Here is a 16907-nt window from a genome sequence, read left to right as displayed (position 1 = left end):
ATTCATTTTGGTACACGTAAATAAATGTTCTAGAAAATTCTAGATCTATATTTTTTATAAATTCCAGTAGTTGTAGCACTTTGTACACATGGCTCTTCAATTTGTTTCACTATTATTTTCAACAACAACTGTCACAAGGTGTACTTCTTTCGACTAATAAAAGCCTTCATTAATATTCACAAAAAGCAGCAACAGCAGACAAATCCTGTCCAACTTGAAACAACTAGTTCAATTCGAAGGAAAAGCAATTTCCAGATTGTTTTTATACTCACGTACACGTTTTCGCAACGAAGCTTCATAATTTCTTATTACCAGTGCGCGCCTTGCTCTAACGCGTTTCTTCAGCCCTTAACGATAAAAAATTTAAAGCCTTCCGCAGATTTTCTCAGTCGCTCGGCTTTTATTGGTTACAGGGACGCATATCCGCCGGAACGTTTAAACGGGATTACTTCTTGCAGAAAGAAGCACTGGCAATCGAATTATGAAACAATCTATCCCTCTGCAGGAAGTCGATAAAAATCCATCCTGAAACGGGCGACGCTTATATTTCTTTCGGTCCGCGCTGGATGGGACAGTTTTTGCGAGCTGTTTATTTAATAAACTGACTCATAGGAAATTACATTTTGACAAACGTGGAGCGCTACAACGCAGGAGCAAAATGTAAGGTGACGTTCGCAGGAAAGGTTGTTAGAGAATCACAGTTCGAGAGAGACAGTCTACGCGAACTGTATACAAACTGACGCGAAATCCGTTTCCTTTTTCTGCAACTCTGAAACGCTCGCGACGTTGGAGCCCCGAACGGGTAATCAGATTTTTCCTCGCGAAGGAAAACTCGAAAGGAACCAATCGGAGGGGGATTGAAACCATTTAGAAACGGTTGATTACCTTGCCGTATTTTATCGCATTTAATGCAAGTTGAATTTAAAACAACCTTTCCGTCGCGGGACGATTAATCACCGTGTCCCTCTACCCCGCGAACGTTACGTTGCACTTCGCCTCTCGAACACAGGGAATTTTTCCGCCTCGGTGTTCGACGAATTAGCGTCGAACGCGACGAGAGATAGCGTCGTATATTCCTGCTTCTTCTTCCCAGGCAATATCGGGGACAGAACGATTTTAATTACGAAAGGATGCCCCATTCATGTTTTATCCAGGGGAACTTTATGCCGTGCACCCGCGTTTCCATCGCTTCGGTACGTGAGATCGCCTGATCGATGACGAATTCAATTGCCAGTGATCCGCCTTTTATTGACAGGCTTCGTTCAGTCCTGGTTCCTGCCCGTTTTCGCGTTCGGTTTTCTCGATTCACCCTCCTTTCGAGGAACTTCTTGAGCCTCGCGCATGGCTAACTTTGCTACAATCTGTCCGGTGGAACAACCAAATTGGGAACTTCTGGGAATATAAGCGGGAGCTGACTTCTGAATTTGGGAAAGGGCAAGGGTTTTTCGGGATAGAGGTGTTCGAGAAATTCTGGGATTATTGAAGTTTAGAAGTTTTCGGAGATTGTAGTTGGTGTTTTAGTTACTCGGGATTTTGCGTTAATAGAAGGTGTGTCGTTCAGTATAAGGGTACTAACTGTGTTGTAACAGTATTTGGGTTCAAACATTTTTGCTTGAGACTGAAATTCGACTAATTCATGTTTTTAAATTCACTTTAAGAAGTCTAAAATGTAGTAAATTTATTTAAAATAGAAAATTTAGTGGACATGCAGTGTGAATATGAGATGCAAGCGTGTCTGACCATGCGCAAGGTGTTTCTACTGACTGGAGTTACTTTGACCGCTAACAATAAGTTTCTCATTAAACAAGTTAAATGAGTGAGTTGTATTTATACATTGATGTATAATATAGATACGCAATACTAAATTAAATTAGTAAAATTTTAAATAGATGTCGACTGTCTGGAGCCTGATAAAATTTCATTTATCTAGAAAAACTTGAATTCTATATCATTTACTATGAGACCCTATCAACTAAATTAAAAGGTCTCAGTTTTTGCAGTTAATTTTAAACTACACATCTGAATCCAATATTTCTTATCTTAATTATCATTTCTCATATCATTATTAATATTACGATATAATTGGAAGTCTACACGGAAGGAAGACGCTGGGTAGAATTAATTAAATTCGAAGTAGATTGTCGTATTCCTCTCGTTTCTCTTCTTTTGTCATTTCACATTAATGTGTCAAGCTTATTAATTAAGATTTCCGGGAAACTTGTACATGGTGCTTGTAGACTAAGCATAAAGCTTGATCCCGCGGTTCTCATGGTCCTTGGAGCAACTCGGGTACAAGTGGTTGGTAAATATTTGATGCCCAATCCTAATTCTGAATTTGTGGATGTGGTTAAGGGCTCCGCCTATATACCATATACCACTCGTCTATAACGCATTGACGTCGCGCTTGGATCGTTCTACTCTTAAGTAACGCTAACTGCGAGTTATGATTATGATTTATGAAGTATGAGATACGATGAATATCGAAGATCGAAATACACTGGTCAAAAAAATTATGGCATAGAACATTTTTGAGACAAAAGTCAGCTAACTTTGACTGGCGATAACTCTGCGAAAAATCATCATAAGATCATGATCTTTTTTTTAAATTAGAGTTCGAAGTTTTGACTGTAAAGTGCTGTATCTCAACTTTAAGGTTAGTGCACCTCTACTACTATAGCACTTTAAATTTGAAAGCACGTTTATTGTATTGAAAATTCAAAGTTTGACGATATGCTCAGGCTTCCCGAAATTTTTTTCGGGAATATCGTTTAGAGGAGCGTATAATTTGATCCTTTACCTTTAATTTAAAAAAATAATCAGGTTGCTGCGATTTTTTTTCGAGAAGTTACAGTACTTCAAAGTAACCCTTGCATATTTACAGCAGAACGAATAGTACTGATATATGGCAAAAATGCAAGGGTTCCTTTGAAATCCTACAACTTTGCAAAAAAAAATCGTAGCGACTTGATTCTTTTTTTAAATCAAAGAGGAAGATCCCAACTTTATGCTACTATGAACGATATCCCTCAAAAAAATTTTAGCGAGTCCCTGCATTTGGTCAAACTTTGATATTTTGAATACTATAAACAAGCCTTTAGATTTAATACTCTACAGTAATAGAGGGGCACAAATCAGGAAATTGAGGCATAGTTTCTTGCAGTTAAGACTTTAAAATGTAATTTAAAAAAAAATGTTAAGAACTAAATTCTACCAGTGTCTGATACAGTCGTTAATTAGCAATTAGAATCCTATTATTTTATAATAAAATTTAATCCGCGGATTCGTAGAAAATTGATTCGTTAACCACGTCAGTCAATCGATTAACGGGATTCATTAATTACTTATTACAGTTAGTTGACGAGCAACACAGCAGACCAATTGCAATAGCAACTGCAACATTTACGCGCGAACTATAAACGTGTATGGTGCTCTAATATCGTCGTTCCTGTTTTTATTCATGCGAGGGGTGACATTTCACGTTTCCATCAAACGATTCGCGACGAATCGTTCGGCCAGGTACCTACTGTAACTTGCGAATTCATGTCAGCCGCGTTTCATAAATAATTCAACGTTCACGCGATTCGTTATAGATGCGTTCGAAGCGTTCGTTATATCGTTCCCACATCGTTTAACGATACAATGGCCCGATGATTAGCCGGATAAAATCTGTATTCACTGTTTGTGGGCGTCCAAACGTAATTAATTAACGATTACAGCCCAGGCAGATTAAATTCCCATCGAATTTTATGCACAGAACTCAGGAATAAAGATAAATGAAAGGGTTCTCTGGAGCTGTAGGAAGAAAGTTTAGAACAATTAGCTGAACATTGAGCTCTAATTTCCTTGTAGGAAATGACTGCTTGCAAGCTTGCGTAATACATACCCACGTCGCTCTACCAGCTTCTTTTGTCCCAATTCCTGCTTCTCAAACCTGAGTGTGCACTCATTTATCTCGTCATAGGAGGTGAAGGAGTAGAACTAATGAAAATTAGGAACTAGTCTAGGAGCACAGTATAAAGCACAAGAGAAGGAAGAACCACATGGGTGGTTCATAAGTTATGAAATATGACACCAAAGCGAAGTGTGTCAGGACTAGTGATCTAAATACCATATTCAAATGTCTCCTAATTTACCAAAGGTCTCATTAATTCTAATGAATATAAGTTATGAGAATGGTGTCATAATATCAATAGTATCTGTCAAACACATGTGTGATAATTGATAGAAAGGCTATATGCATATCCTACATGGCAGTTAAATGATTGATAGCCGAGCAAGGATTAATTTTAGCTACTGTATAATGATCTAATATCATTTACAACCACAATAGATTTACACAAATTCCAGTTTAGTTCTACAGTGCGGATCCACGTAGCTGAAACAAACCAGAGCACAGAAATCTACTTTGTGCGTAGAAGTTTAAATTTAGTGTGAATAGTTTGCCCGATGAAGGTCCAAATAATTGTAATTGAAGGTTCGTACGGTTCACGGACTGTGAGGTTTCAGTTCTCTGTTTCACCTAACATTAAACACGAGCTTCGATTCTTCAAAGGCATTCTTGCAGGACCGCGGCCAGATTCGAAGACCGTTAGCACATTGGATTCTCAAATTCCACGAGTTTCTACACGTTTTCAATCGCGTGGGAATTCTCTAATTCCGTAGTCTAAACATTGAACCTGACATTTTCGCAATATCGGCATGGCATAAAACACTGATAATAAAGAAATATTTTTAAAGCGGAAAACTTGGTTGAAAGAAACAAGAATGTAATCATAAAAGTAAGAGAAACTTTGGGATTAATTTTCAGTTCCTCATGGCAAGGGAATCTTCGTATTTTCCAAGCCATCATTTATTTAATCCTGTTTCAATTAACTGGAGAGAAATGAATAATGAATACCCTTCTTTAATTTTCAAACAGTTGGTAGCAGTAAGACAGTTAGGCGAGCTCGTCAGTTATTAAAGCTTTGGACAAGCTCTTCTCGCTTAATTATTCGATTAACTTTCTATCAGCGTAGTGTAATCAAAGTAATTCCAAGCGTGTCATAATCGAACGACAGTTTCGCACTTTCCGGTGAATTATCAAGTGACTAAAAGCGCCTGGCGAAGGCATCATGTTTTAAGAAGGCACCTGTCTCACGGGTCTTTGAAGACTGACAAGACATGAGCCTTCTCAGTAATGGAATTTCAATAGGCTCGAACTGTATTAAGCGCATCTTGATGTTCGAACATAGTACGAGCTTTGAGCAAACTGTAATATTGTTACCAAGTTTCAGTTCCGCTATTAATGGAAATTCGAAGCGAAGGAGTTGAAGACTGTTATGGGATACTCGATAGAAGAATAGACAGTTGACTTCGTTAGATTTCTCCTTATTGATAATAACATGTTTAATTCTTTTCGCGAGGAATCACTGAACCATTATCATAAAGGTAATTTCATCCTGAAAGGAGATCTAATGTCAATAAGTCCAATTCAAGTCATGTTCTATTAATTAATTACGATTTCACTGAAATTTAATTAGTTTCTCCGACGAATGCTTGTATAACAGGAGCGTGCGTTCTTTGTACATCGAGAATCTAACCTGGAAACCGAAATGAGTGGTCTTTCCTTTGATTTTAGCAATGGAATTATCCATCCTTTTAGAAGTCGAGATATTCATCGGGAATTACTCTACCGTTTTGCGAAAGCACCCCGACTTGGATTGATCTTTTTGAGAAAGTAGGTTCATAGGTTCATCGCTGCCAATGTCTATAGATTTTTTAATTATCATACTCGTCCTCGTAAAGAAGAAGAGTTAATCATGAAGAGAAAAGGAATTATCGCTGAATATTGGCAACTACCTAGGGTTTAACGAACCGAAGAAAGGAAACTTCACAATTTTCTCTTGCGTGATGATTTACGCTTGAATGTTCTGAAGACTTTTTACTCTTCTTCCATGATCACTTCTTAGAGTAATCCATTGATCAGTTACTGTTTCATCTTGCTATTTACTGGATTCTCCACTGATTTGGTTCTTCATTTCATGAATTAGTACATGAAGTTCCTTTTATACCGCGACTTGGTTTGAGTAATGAAAATTTCAATTTCATATGAAATGTGGGTTGACTTCTTTATGTGCTTAAAAGTGGACTCATAATTTACATTTCATGTTGCTTCTTCATTTTCAGTAGACGATATACTTTTAGTTCTATTTGTTCTCTTTGTATGTGGATTACGATTGTCACTCCGATTTGAAAATTATAATATTTTTAACAAAATTTACACAACCGCCCGAGCTATCACGTTTCTAATTCTCAAATCAATACAGTACCAACTAACTGTCCAGTACAGTTTCAATTCACAGTTCACTTCAGCCTCAGTTTAGTCTCAATCCGATCCTCTAATTCAGTTCGAAACCCGCTTAATCCAAGATCCAATTCCGAAATATTAGATTACACCGATCTGCTCTGTCTCTTCCAAAGCAAATAATCGCTTCACAAACGAACAGACACATTTTTTACATAACACATAACCCATTCACCCCCCACGAAAGCTCCCATCGCGGTAATCTTTTCCTTTACAGACATACAAGCACAACAACCCTTTCACACAACTGATACTCATCCATACATTGAAACCTATTGCCCACGCAGCCTATTCAACGCAAGTAACTCAAGAACGCGTAATTAGTCCTACGTTTCGTCCTCACAAGCTCATCCACCGTCATCACGTCGAATTAGAGCAGTTTACAAGGGTCGCGATTGCACGAGACGCGGGTAATCAAGTTGATACAGCCGATGGAGGCTTAAATTCGGGATCTGCTCGCGGCAGCAGCCACTCGTGCTGACGTTGAAGGACTGGCACTGATCGAAATGCCTTGTTACTCCGGAAAACCTGTAACCAGGCTGGTATTTTGATGGAAGTCGATGCGCCCGTGCCGCTAATGAAACACGGCCGAATGTCGAGTCGCCGAACGGAATAGCAAATTGATCGTAAAACCGACAGGGATCGCTCGGCTAGCGACGATCCCTTGGTGAGCTCGCGTTTAATTGCCAGAACGGTGGCACGTGTCCCAGCCGAGACCAGAGACACTCGTGTTCGGAATCTTATCGCGTCCTCGGCTTGCTTAATTCAATGGCCTTTCCTCGATGCGTCCCGATATCGATTCTTGAGAGCATCCTAATTGCTCCATTCGTTGGCTGACCTTTCTCTGGTCTTGATCCACCGGTGCGCGAATGGGGAAGCTGCACTCTTGGCATTTCGTTGTCGACTCCCACCAGGCGTGGGGTTCGATGGAAAGAAAGAAATTTAATTTAGGGTAGTAACTCAGTTTGTAAATTTTAATGAGTGATTCGTGCTTTTTAGTACCTAGTCCTTTTATGAAATATGTTTCAGACTTTTCCTTTTGTCACTGACAGAACCTAGGGTTAATCCACAGCTAATAGGGAGCTAACTCAGAGCTAACTCATATCTACTCGTTTTTGTGAAATATGTTTAGGCTGTGGTTACAGTGGATGCGTTTTCTGAGGAATTAATGTTCTGATGAATAAGTCTGAACTTACTCGTGAGGACATCAGTTCGTCAGGAAACGCATCCACTGTAACCGCAGCTTAAGTATTCTTCTTTCGTCACAGGCATTTTTATCGAGGATTTGTACAACCTTTGACATTCTCGTTTACTATCCTGACCTATGGAACTTCTTGTGAGAGCTGGAATTTGGGTAAAAGGTTTATGCTTTCCTGTTGGATATTGAAGAAAGGTTTTATTGTTGCCTCTCATTGTAGACGTTTCAATTTGTAGTCTTCTATATTTAGTGGTCATGGATTATCGATGCATTTGGGAAGTTTTTCTGAAACTTCTTTATGAAATTTAAATCGAAGAGTAATTAATTATTTTCTTTGATCGTCAGCGTCGTGTTACCTATTATATGGAGCTTTTGGTTTTTGTCGTGAGGTTCAAATTTCACAGGATTCTAGTCTGGATGAGATAAAATGACTTTAGAATAGTGTTAGAGAATTTTAAAGTGCATGTCTTCTATCGCAGTTCGATCAAAGTCTTCGATGGTACCTTTATTTTTAAAACTAGTGAAACCTATTTTCTAGATGTTCTAAATTCACAAATAATGATAACAAAATTGTTCATTATTCTTTAAAAATTAATATTCCTCTCTCCTAATTTTTACTTAATCCTTAAACAGTTTAATATAATTTCATATCACATCAGAATTCTGTACTTTTTGATCAATATTAATAGCCAATAACATTCAAAGAGCCTCTCACATAATTTCCTCGTATTATTTTACTTTTATTTTTAAATTATAATAATATATTGAGCAAATGGTTTCATTTTCAATAATTCTGAATTGTTTAATACACAACATGGTACTTACACGTAATATTGGAATTACTAATAGAATTGTTATTGTACAAACTGTCAACAGTACCAGATGTTAAACAAAATATTTTCATTACAACGTTGACGTAAACGTAAATTACGAAAATTGGTCTACAGCATAAATTATTTACTCCAATTTAAACATTTGCTAGCATATCATACAAAATTTCATAAATCTCCAAACTTCAAAAATTAATTGCATATTATAAAGCAAGGTAAATTACGTTTTTAAAAAGTTACATTAAAACCATATTTTTTGTACACCTCATCCATCTGCTGCCCTCGATAAAAAACTGTAAAAACATCCTCATTAATTCAGCTTTTTATTTCTCCTCTTTTTCTCGATGTTTCGAACATTACAGTAAAATTTTCCTAAATCGAAACAGTTTCGTTTGTCTTATTTTTCGAAAAAGGTCATCCAGTGTTACTGAAAGAGGCAGAGGGAAGGATAACATACGTACGAAGTGTGCCACGAATCGCAATCCTCAAAGAAAAAACGAGAACCGAAGGCGATTGAAACACGGGCCAAACCATTCGTTGAGCTTTGATCGGGACACGATAAACAAGTGGTGCGCGCTGTCTACTGTTTCCTCTTAAAAATATTGTTCTGGAGACTTGGACTGGACATTGGAAGTCCATGAAAAATGGTCTTTGTCTCGTTACCAACGCAAACCTCGCACGATCGTGTTGCCGCATGTATAACCCCTGATATTCCTACATCGCTATTTTCATGTCTCTAGTTTCTAATTCTCATAAATTCCATTGATTATACCTTAAGTGATTTATTCTCATCGTTATCGTTGTCATTGGCATAACCATCACTCAAACAATTCTAGTCGCACCGACATTCTATCCATCTCTTTTTTACACGTGAGCTCCTGAATAAGAAGAGAGAGATAAAGAGTGTCAATGCAGCTGGAATCGTTTGAGGTGTCCACTTGTCGAATCCATCCATCCAATTATCCATTTTGTCGAATCGATAATAAGGCAGCGTTCACATGGTACTGTACCTTCGTCAAAAATTCAATTTTCACGCATGCACTAATTTCCTTCGTTTACTCCTTCAGTTTATTCTATAATCGATATTTTCGGTTAAATTATTGAACTGGTCAAAAAACCGCATCGTCTGAATCTCTTGAATCCAAATAACTTGACTTGTGTGACCACAAACTTGACATCGAACTATTTGAATCCAAGTGGCTTGAATTCAAGTAACTCGACTGATCTGAACGAAGCTTCACGCTCCAATCTCGGTTCAACCGTGTGTTAGAGGAGTGTAGCTCCAAAAATTGTGCATGAGGGGATCGTGGGCGTGTCGATAGTGTGGTTCAACCTTTACAATTCGCCAGGAATATTAGTGTCTTCGCGTAGCTTTGGCCCCAAGAACGACAGGTCCTTCTTCTGGCGCACCTTTTTCTTCTGTTTCTCCCTTTTTTTCACGAGTGAACTAAGAACAAAGATGCAGGTGGAGCTTTTCTTTCGCGCCTGAAAGGACGTGCTATCGATCAAGTTAATTGTCGAAGCCTACTCTTTCGTCGAAGGGGCTAGGAATCGTGAGTAAGTGGTAGTATATTAGGAATGGGGCCTGGAATTGGTCGGCCGCTGGGGGCAGTTAAGTGGCGACCTCGATAAAGTCGAAAGGACTGCGGCCGATGTTTGATGAATGATTCATTTGGCTCGAAGAATCCTTCGACCTTCCCAGCGATACGTACTGTCCCACTTTAATCGATCTACTTGGGTATTCTCGAAATCATTAGCGATATGGACCGATACTTCAGGGAGTAATTGATAGCGCTCAGTGGGGAATAGAAATTAGAGAGGTGGGTAATGTTGGTAAAAGTGATCGAAGAAATGTTGGTGAATGTGAAAGCATTGTTCGTGTAGTAGGAAACATTTTCTTGCAGGTTGTTCATTGGAAGAAAAATGAACAGTAGATACATGTTACTTTCGATATTCTCTTGTTGGCCAGAGGTGATATCTTCTGTATATGTTAGCAGTAAACATAGATACAATTACATGTGTATTATAAATTATTTCTTTGACATACTTTCTACTGAGAGACCATTGAATGGTGAATATTTGGTGTTGTCTTTTGAAGTCAATCGAAACAATAGACTCAGGCTCTTGTTGAGGGATAAATGGGAGACATAGTTAAAAAGAAGAGTATTGGTAAATACGAATGCCCGATCCAATTGTTTTCCTGTTATGGAAAGCTTCTTTGATGTCTTCTGTAGTAGAATGCATTTGAAAGGTGTATAATATTTTCGTTATTACTTTACATATCAAACAAATTGAAAGAAATTCAGGATTGTTACTAAGAAGTGATGGACAGATCTCACATCGATAAACAAGTCCTTTGTGCTCCTTCAATTCCAGCAAGAACAAGGTGTACCGAATATATATCGTTTTACGATGAATGAAAATATTTGTATACACATTCATTAATTTTTTTTCTGTTTATTTTGACAAACACTATTCTTGCCATAAATCGCATCATTTTGAGGCATTTTATTAATGTTATAAATATTCTATTGAAGACTAAATACATAAATTTTTTCTGCTGTCAATAATTTTCAGTATGACACCTCAACATACATTGGTTATAGTATCTCCTTTCCATTAACGCGAAATGATATGCACATTATCGTGCAACAGAGAGAAACAAATTCGAGAGGTAAACAAAAAATTAATATACCCAAGCTCATTTATGAAATACTGGTGTATCTCTCTCCGCAAACATATCATCCGATTTCGACGTAATCCTCTCCTGCATCGTATATCATCTGTTAGGCAATCCCCTGATTCCCATCACTTTAGAAATGTTCAACGAGGCCATAGGCCGCTCTCTAACCACTTTCTGCCTAATGCCCTTTTATGGGCTTTTTACACTCCCCGTTTCTCTCCCTCATCGCTGGAAAAAAAGTTTATAAGAAGCCGCACATTTATAATGCCGTCAGTGTTCTGAAATGAAGTTTCATTTGCGCTAAAAGAGTTCCTATTCCAACTTTTTTTTTCCACACCATTCAAAGCCAAGAATTTCCTGCTTAACGAGTTCCAAGGCGTTTCTGATAGAGCTGTGCGTTTTATTGGCTCCTTCTTTCGCCTTCATCCCATCGAGTTGAATTCCTGTGTCTCAGATATCATAAATTGCAGCGTTGTAGTGAGTCACTATGCGCTATTTAGCCTTTTTGTTCGAAGAAATAATTGGTTGCTTGCCTCAGAGGCGTTTTATTCGTCGCCGAGGCTCAATTGTTATCTTTTTTTCCATAACGAAACAAGGGGCTCATGATCGAATGAACAGCAACGTCGAATCTCTGTTCAAAGGAGCGATAAAGTGATTCATTCCTACCTCGGATCCGGAAAGCTCGATAAGATCGCCTCACCTGTTGCGAGCACGTAAGTGAAATTATCGGCCGACAAGGCTCAGTTGAGCGGATGAGATTGCTCTATAATTCGTCGCGAGTTGTTAGTCAATCAATAAACGTACAAATTTATCAATTTTTCATACTGTTGAAAATATTAAATGGTTACTTAGGATTAGTAACAAAGACTTCTAAATAAACAATTTTTAAGATTATGTGTAACCAATAAAGTTACAGTCTCTCAGAGTTAAAATTTTGTCAAATATTTTTTCTGGAATTCTTGAAGATAGAGACACTACTTTTTTAAAGGGTCTTTCATTATGTTACTATTGTTTTCTCAAAAAGAAGAGATAGAGAGTTGCTTTCTTTTCTTTGAATTGAAAAATAAGTAAATGTACTTTCTGACCAATTTCTTCAATTATAATACGTAGTTTTGTATTTTCTTTCTAAACGAAATATCTTGTATTACAACTATCTCTAATTACACAAGAATCAATATTTCAATTTTATTCTTTATTATCCTAGCAAAAGTACTATTGAAGACGTGTCAATTTAATAGTCCTCCTAGAGCTTCAAAAATTAAGAGACGTCCCGAACCACAGACTGTTCATTTCTAAACTCTGAAACACGTATGTAATCCAGCTTCCAATTGTCGAGAGCTGTTTCATCTGAATCGAAATCGAATAGTTCCCGTGAATTTGGTTGAACCAGATGCAATGAGCCATCGCAGGGCGAATCGTCAGGCACGTAGTATTTAAGCGCGTGCATAAGTGCCGCGGCGTTCGCCGACTGCAAGTCGTAACTAGGATTGTGCCTTGATTCATGGACTTCGTTAGGCGAACAAAGCCATTGCACTTGTTGTTTGTCGAGCCATTTCCTTTTGAGAGATGCACTCGAGCGTTACTACTGGTCCCTCGCGAGCTTCTACTCTCTGTCCTAGAAATACTTTTGCCATGCGCTGTGTAACCGAGCTGCTTAATTAGAGGGCCAATCACGGAATTGTCAAACAACCCTTCATTGGGGGAAGTTCCTCCAATCTGTAACTGTAATTTACAATCTATCCCTGTTTGCATATACGTACACACTACCGTGCACAAGTATTTGGGCACTTTCACATTATTGGAAATGTATAAAGTATCTACACTTTCTTATTTGTACTGAAATAAAATGTCTCATCGATATTTCTGTGGTTGTAAGGCAAAACGACCTATGTCATATTTTCAGAAAGTTCTAGTTAAGTTCCTAATTGACATTTAGAATATAGAGTCTGTATTTTCGGAAAGGAAAAAGGGCATTAAAAGAATTTTTTCACTTAAAAAGAAGGGTTCAAGAAGACAAGTGTATTTTATATATTTCAATAACGTGAATATGTCTAAATACTTATGGCACAGTAGTGTACATTGTATTATATCCGAATAAATCTGCTGATAGTTTGAGTTTAGAAGTGCAAGGAGGGCAAAAACTTCTGCGGTGAATAGTCTGTATTATAGTTTCTATCTTACGATGGATTAAAGTGGAAGCTTGACACATTCAATTGTGCGTTAATGTGTGAGTTGGAGATGTGCCAGGAAACTTGTGGAAGCCTCGATTTTGATGGTACGCTTGAGTGAAATATTGAGAATCTGTGATCCATATTCTATAGTTTGCTTATGCATTTATTCAATTTTTCTTTGGCATCAAATTGGAAAAGCTTTTTTTGCCTTTTTTATTACTTACATTGGAGGTTATTCTGATGTCAGTTTTTCGAACTGTAATTAAGATTTATTCACGAAGGTGTTTGTGGGTGATGTTAAAACGTAAAATTAATAAAATAACTACATATTTACAAACAAATTCTATTTGTGGGAACTAAAAAATTCTCTGATCTGGCGATAAAGTAGCTTTTAAACACATTGTATAACTGAAACGTTATACACTAAATCAGTGGAAACAATCAACCATTTCGACGACTGCGGCGCGGTCAAACAAATTCATTGGAAATTGTTAATCGAAAGTTTAAAAGCCAACCAACAGTAGCAGACCATTTAATCGTCTACCATTTTTCACACGAATTGAAAGCTTGCAAATAAATCAGGCCGTAGAGGTATGCTTCTGCAAACAAATGAAAAACGTTCAACTACGCTTTGTGCTTCAACTGTAGGTGTATATCCTTTTCAGCAGGTGTATTGTTACCTCATAATTACCATTTAAAATTATTTTCTCTTCGAATTTGCTTGAGTTATGTCTTCAAAATATGTTCATTCACTTCTAAATAACTTCTATACTAATTTTTAATTTATTTCTAATCTTTTAATAGTTTCGAAACATAGTAATTGAAATGATAACAAAGAAAATTTTTTTCCTGAATAATGCTATTAATGAAAATAATATTCCTAGGAGATAGTTGACGTTTGATTAAATCTAGTCGGTTATTTTCTTTTTTCACACTTCCAATGGGCTCGCAAAATCCATAAAAGAAAACTGGTAGGTGAAAGAGGAAGCTCCCTTTGTTATACGACGCCAAGCAGAGAGGATCCGCCTGCACGGGTTTAATTTTACATTTAAAAGTTCGGATCGTCTCCCTCTAAATGCTTTAAAGCCATCGAGAATCGTTTTATCCGCTTCATTCGCGGAGCCAATTTCTCTCCATCGAATCCAAATCCTTGGAAGAAGGATTTCAAGCATTCCCTTCGGGCGTGAAAGACTTCATTTAGCGAAATCGTTGCGAATCGACTTTATTAGAACAGTGATTTGCTGCGTGACCATCGCAGCATCAAAAACTATTGAAAAAGTCTATTAAAAGAAGACACTTCTTCGATTACAGAAGAAGGATACACTATATCTATAATAACTATTCCCTTCTTGTGGATTCGAAATTCCAAAAGAAACAGAAATTTTTGCAATCCATGTAATATCACTCTTCGTTCCCAATTTGCAGCAAAATACTGATAGCTTTTGGTTGGAGACGTTTTCTCAAAGCGCGACGGTGACAAAATGAATCCGACGAGTAGAAAAGCAATATAAGAGCATTGTTTCGCGATAAAAGTGTCTTCAGCAGAGACGGGGTTCCCTTCCACGCAGCGCGCGAGCATTACTGTGAGAGTTTATCTCAACAAGATTTTTAAGCCTCAGATATTTTCACAGCGCGATATTGCTGACGGTGCCCGCGCCAACGCCAACTATTTCCCAGTTTACGGTGCTTTAAAGTGAGCGACCTCCAGAGCAAATGTCGTTTCCTTCGGGAACTTGTTAGAATGCCTTCAGGCCAAAGAGATTTCGGTAGGAAAATCGCGATGAAATTCGATGTACTCCCTTCCCGCTCGTTGAGATTCACTTTTCGACTCTACCAATCTCTCTACGCTCTTGTTTGGCGGCACATTCAGCTCAAGCCTGCTCGGCGTTGAACCACTTTGAGACCTTGAAACACGTTCCGTGTAATACCCTCTTCTCAGGAATATTGGTAATCCCATAAGCTCTAACGCACGCAGAATATGCTCTTCTTCGAGCTTTTATTGATTCAGCCGCGTTAGAATCACGGTATTGAGATGCAAATGAATATTAGTCGACAATTTCTTGTCGTGCTTTGTTGTCCCTGGTGTTAAGTTATTACACTAGAGTCAGACCTAGTTGTAGCAGGTTTTGTATGGTGAGTTATGTAGGCATTTTGGTAGGGAGTAAATGTAGATATCTCAGTGAATTGTGATTCTTCGATTCCTTTATCCTATGAACGAATTTAATTTCAAATAGAGACAAAAATTTCTAAAAAGTCTAGTAATTATAATGAAATTAGACTAACTTCTAGTTTTTTGAGTCAAAAATTAGAAGTATTTTAAAGGATTATTAATGAATTTTAAAAATTTAATTTCGTTATAGGTTTGTTAAGATAATAAAAATCTGTTGAATCTTTATACAAAAATCCATGAAGTGATCAGTGTGAAACAAGATAATTAAAAGTGGATACCAATCTTAACATACCTTTTCAATCATGTTTATAAAAATCCTGAAGTAGAGATAGTATTCCAACATTCTCGCTATTTCTTTCTGCATCAATAATCTCTGCCACATTTACACATTTCCCAGAGATAACCAGAGACTGGCATTTTGCATTTTCCCAAAGCACCTGGTGCATCTCCCACAAAGACCGATTTTTGAGTTACGTATCTTCTCCATACTGATGCTTCGAAATAAAAGAAGTCGACAAGGGAGGAAAGGCAACCCAAGGAGGGGAACAAAAAAGAAAAGTATCGACCAAAGACAAGTGGAACACTGGCAATAGTTCGCTACCACTTCTTGAGTCGAATCGAATCATGGCACCCGTGGGAAATAAGTTTTGGCCGATCATACACCGACTGGCGGCTGTCTGATCGAAAAGTGCTCGAACTACTGCGACGGCCGAGCAGGCAATTGGCACTCTCGGTCAATTGTATGGTCAGACACTTTCCTCTTATCAGGAAGTTTATCTCGCGTTTCCAGGCTGCAAACTTGATACGTCATCTATTTGGCCTGTCCTGGGCACTTTGTTGCATGTTGAATTAAGTCTCGTTCTATATTTGTTGCAATAAAGAGCAAGATCTTGTGATGGTTTAATTGTAAGGTTAATAGAGCTTTATTTACAGAGGCAGACAAATTAGTTAAAAGTACATTTTCCTTGTAGAGTATCTAAATTCATACATTCCTAAACACACCTGCCAGGTATTTAAAGCGAAGCTACAGCTAAATTCCAGACTTTATTATTTTTAAATACTTGATTTTTTCAGCACGTACATTTTTTGTTTTAAAATCTTAATACTCGCGAAAGAAGTATTTTTAACACCCAGCCCTTCTGTATTCTAAAACTTCGTGTAATGTCAACTTCTGTTTTTAACGTCAGGCAAAGTGATTTTTGGAAATATGTGGTAATCGTGCGCATGCATTAATGTACGAAAGTAATTTGCGATCGTTGAGTCGACTCTAATGAAACGCGACCCCGATTCTTAATAGCAGCCTACGGAATCCTTAACCGAAGACGCGAGGACTTAAAGGCTTAGGCGCATATCCCCTTCCTCGGCATTGTATTTAAATTTGTAATACGTCGCGGTAGCCACGTTATGAATTTCAATTTCTGCAACCATCGTTTCGGTACATCTTAAGATAGCGCAAGGAATAACGATATTTCGTTAAGACTTCCAAACGTCTGAATTATTTTCTTACGTCGT

The 16907-nt window shown here is 37.8% G+C and overlaps 1 protein-coding gene across 7 annotated transcripts in view; it reads left to right on the top strand.

Moving 5' to 3' along the window:
* Slo2 (slowpoke 2) overlaps nucleotides 1–16907 on the top strand; it is a 142582-nt gene that overhangs the window by 63510 nt on the left and 62165 nt on the right. The gene's annotated exons all lie outside the window — the stretch shown is intronic.

The sequence above is a fragment of the Calliopsis andreniformis genome, chromosome 3, assembly GCF_051401765.1.
Source record: "Calliopsis andreniformis isolate RMS-2024a chromosome 3, iyCalAndr_principal, whole genome shotgun sequence".
NCBI lineage: Eukaryota > Metazoa > Arthropoda > Insecta > Hymenoptera > Andrenidae > Calliopsis > Calliopsis andreniformis.
This window is presented reverse-complemented; position numbering and strand designations above follow the sequence as displayed.